Consider the following 3,796-nt stretch of genomic DNA (forward strand, 5'->3'; position numbering starts at 1 on the left):
TTTTTCTTCTTGGACTGGGGTTTTCAGCAAAGTTCCCCAGGGATTAGTGTTGGGAACCTTGGTTTGTCTGATATGTATAAATGATCGTGATTTTGGTGTGCAGGAAGTAACTTCAGAGATTGCAGGTGACATAGAACTTGAGAGAATTGAAAACTGTGAGGACTGTATCAAACTTCGAAGGGACAATGACACATTATTGAACTGGACAGAAGGGTGAAGTGGAAAAGTGAGAGTAATGCATTTTGGCACCAAGAACACAGTGAGACATTATGAAGGACACTATTCTGAAGGGGCAGGAGCAGAAAGACTCAGGTATACATGTAGATAACTCATTAAGTACAGCAGGATGTGCTCGCTTCAGCAGCACATATACTAAAATTGGAACAATACAGAAACAATTAGCATGGCCCCTGTGCAAAGATGACACAGAAATTTGTGAAGCAGCATGGTGGCTCAGTGGTTAGCACTGCTGCCTCACAGCTCAGGGTTCAAATGCCACCTTGGGTGACTGTCTGTGTGGAGTTTGCACATTCTCCCTGTGTCTCTGTGGGTTTCCTTCCACAGTCCAAAAATGTGCAGGTCAGGTGAATTGGCCATGCTAAATCGCCCATAGTGTTAGATGCATTAGTCAGGGGTAAATATAGGGTAGGGGAATGGGTGGGTTACTCTTTGGAGGGTTGGTGTGGACTTGTTGGGCTGAAGGGCCTGTTTCCACACTGTAGGGAATCTAATCAGGATGGCTAAAGAGAGCTGTTAATAAAGCAGACAGTATTCTAAGGTCTCAGAACATAGAGCCAAGAGCAGGAAGGTTATGATGAACTTATTTATGAGATGGGTTAGCCTCAGTGGAAGCATTGTGCACTGCTGTGGATGCCACATTATAGGAAGGAGGAACACATTTGGGAGAGTGTAGAAGAGAATGACTCCAGGGATGAAGAAAAATCGGAGAAGTTGGAGCTGTTTTCCTTGGAGTGAAGATTCAATAAACATTTTCAAAATCATGAGAGGTCTGGACAGAGTGGATAGGGCAAAACTGTTCACATCTACAAACCCATCAAGAATCAGAGGCTACTGGTTTAAAGTGTTTTACAAAAGAACCTGATAAGGCGTTTTAACGCAGTGAGGAGATAAGGTCTAGAATACACTGCTCTGAAGTTTGGTGGAGGTAGATATAATGGAACCATTCAAGAGACTTTGGATAATTATTAAAGAGAAATAACATGCAGGATCATGGGTGAAAGAAAAGAGATTGGCATTAAGTTAAAATGCTCCAAGAATCAATAGAACTCTATAACCCTATGATTCTAACCTGTGCAGACGTGATGGACTGAAAGGTGTCTTTCTAAACTTCTGTGACCCTTATCCACTCAGTATCTGACCATCACCTGTACTCTGTGCAGGTTCAAGTAAGTGCTGTGCTTTATCTGAATGGGAGGTCAGGGGCAGGCTCTGCTACTGTTGGCTGATTGATGAGGTGTACGCTCTTTATGATCCTTGTATCCTGCGATCCCACCCATCTGAATAGTGGTTGACAGGAACTGTATGGACGTTGGTTGCTCTTTCTTAGCGTGGCAGCCATGGCTTTGCTCGTGGGGTTTTTCAACTTGTGAATGGAAACATTGGTGCAGCTCATTGATACTTTCCATCTCTTGAATCACAATGCAGAAGGGACAGGGTAGGGTCAGACAATAGCAGGGCTACCCAGCTGGAGTAGGGTTTAACATTCCCTACAGTATGCTCATGACAGCATTTAACTTCCAGCTCTTATCAACACTGGATGAGTTCGAACCCAGAATGCAAACTGGTTTGATAGAAAAATAGGTAAATCTTTTGTCTGGCCAGGTGATGTTGTGGTTAGCTCAGTTGGCTGGATGGCTAGCTTGTAATTCAGAATGAGGTCATCCACAAGGGTTCAATTCCTGCACCAGCTGAGGTTATCATAAAGGACTTTCCTTCTCAACCTGACCCCTCAGCTGAGGTGTGGTAACCTTCAGTTAAGCCACCACTAGTCATCTTTCGCTAATGAGAGAGCAGCCCTCTGGAGTGACAGAAATATGCACAAGGCTGTAAATTTTCTTTAACAACAGAGCAGAAGTTAGTTACATAAAAGAGGATTTTAGAAAAGACTAAAATAAAGAAACCAGTTATAATGAACTTAAAACACACAGCAAAACAAGGATCAGTTTTTTTTCCTGATGCTATCTATTAGAGAACCTCATGTCTGGCAAATTACCCCACCATCTCAAGTTTCTAACAGAAGTTTACGTTTCAGATATTTCTACTTAGCTGACTTTTTCCAGTTTCTTTCTCATGGTCTGTGGAAACGTATGGATGAGTCTTTTCCAAATCTCCCGACATGAATTTTTCACAAATCTGAGAATTTAAACTTTCCCAGTTCTAATGACCTGCAGATTGCTAACTATGCTCGTTTGGTTTGAAATGATCAGAAACTAATTCTTTCAGCTGAGATGACTTGTTCCCTGATCTAGCCTGAGCTCCTTTTAGGAGACCAGCTAAGCTTGTTTCTAAACTCAACCCTGAACTGAATTAAAAGCTTGCTTAGTACTAGATTCTTATGTACTGAAAACAGAGCTAAAGGCATAACATGTTTAACTTACCTGTCGTAAACCAACAGTAGGAACACCTTCCCATTGACATCACAGGGGTCTGCAGTCACCTGCTTTCTGACAAACTATTGGCTAATCACTATTCTGGAAGAACTCTGCCATTTTCTTAAACAAAATCCCTTCTCAGAAGTACCTAACTGCCTCTTTTGAAATGCAAATTCCACAAGTTATATTTATATAGATAAATTATATACCATTCACCACCACTGCCTACAACAACACCATATCTACAGTGGACTACAACTTCCTACATGTTGAGCTTTGTAAATGTAGATGTTGTTGTTGATTAATAGCTTATTGACAGTCAGCACTAATAATCACATAATTATTCTTACCATAACATCTGGACCCGTGCTTTTATGCAGAGCATTTGTTCTGGTAATGCAACACTTTTGGAACTCAGTATATGATCTTTGCTTCTTGCCAATGTCATCCTTGGGAATATTTGATCATGACCCTGGGTCTTAAAAATGTAAAGAGCATTGTTTTCCTCTCCAGTGTTTCAAAATTCTCTTCCTGTGAGTTATTCAGGTGCTGGCCTCTGGAATACCCTTTGAAAAGCTCTGCCTCCTCAGCTCTCCCACCTCCATTAAAAACTACTTTGTTACATATGCACATGTGCACACATAGACACATAAGAACTAGGAATTGAAGTGTAACATATAACTATTTCACTAGGGAACATTTCATAACTGCACTTGAAAAGCATCTAATGTGTAACAGATCCAGTAGTGGTGGTGGTTAATAGAGGATAAGATATACTGAGTTCTGTTCGAAATAAATCTTTCTTGATATGTCAATTTCTTCACTCCAGAGACGCAATGAGCCGTTGCCTCCAATGCAACTACTTCCATGGAAAAAAGACGTTCAGTTGTGTGTAAGAGCATTTCTGGATATTGATAAAGGAAGAAAAGTCTTTGTCAGTCTGAACTGGAGGGCTCTTCTGAACAAGCAGTCTCTATCTAAACAAAGTTAAAAATCACACAACACCAGGTTATAGTCCAACAGGTTTATTTGGAAGCACTAGCTTTTGGAGTGCTGCTCTCTCATCACCCCAATGAAGGAGCAGCGCTCCAAAAGCTAATGCTACCAAATAAGCCTGTTGGACTATAACCTGGTGTTGTGTGATTTTTAATGTTGTACACCCCTGTCCAACACCGGGCACCTCC

General features: G+C 41.3%; 1 non-coding gene across 1 annotated transcript; it reads left to right on the forward strand.

Annotated features, from left to right (window-relative positions):
* The first annotated feature begins 348 nt into the window (after positions 1–348).
* On the forward strand, positions 349–455 carry LOC140485799 (U6 spliceosomal RNA). Its single transcript, XR_011962462.1, has one exon. It is a non-coding gene; the product is annotated as a U6 spliceosomal RNA (small nuclear RNA).
* Positions 456–3,796: the final 3,341 nt, after the last annotated feature.

The sequence above is a fragment of the Chiloscyllium punctatum genome, chromosome 14 (assembly GCF_047496795.1).
Source record: "Chiloscyllium punctatum isolate Juve2018m chromosome 14, sChiPun1.3, whole genome shotgun sequence".
Classification (NCBI taxonomy): Eukaryota; Metazoa; Chordata; class Chondrichthyes; order Orectolobiformes; family Hemiscylliidae; genus Chiloscyllium; species Chiloscyllium punctatum.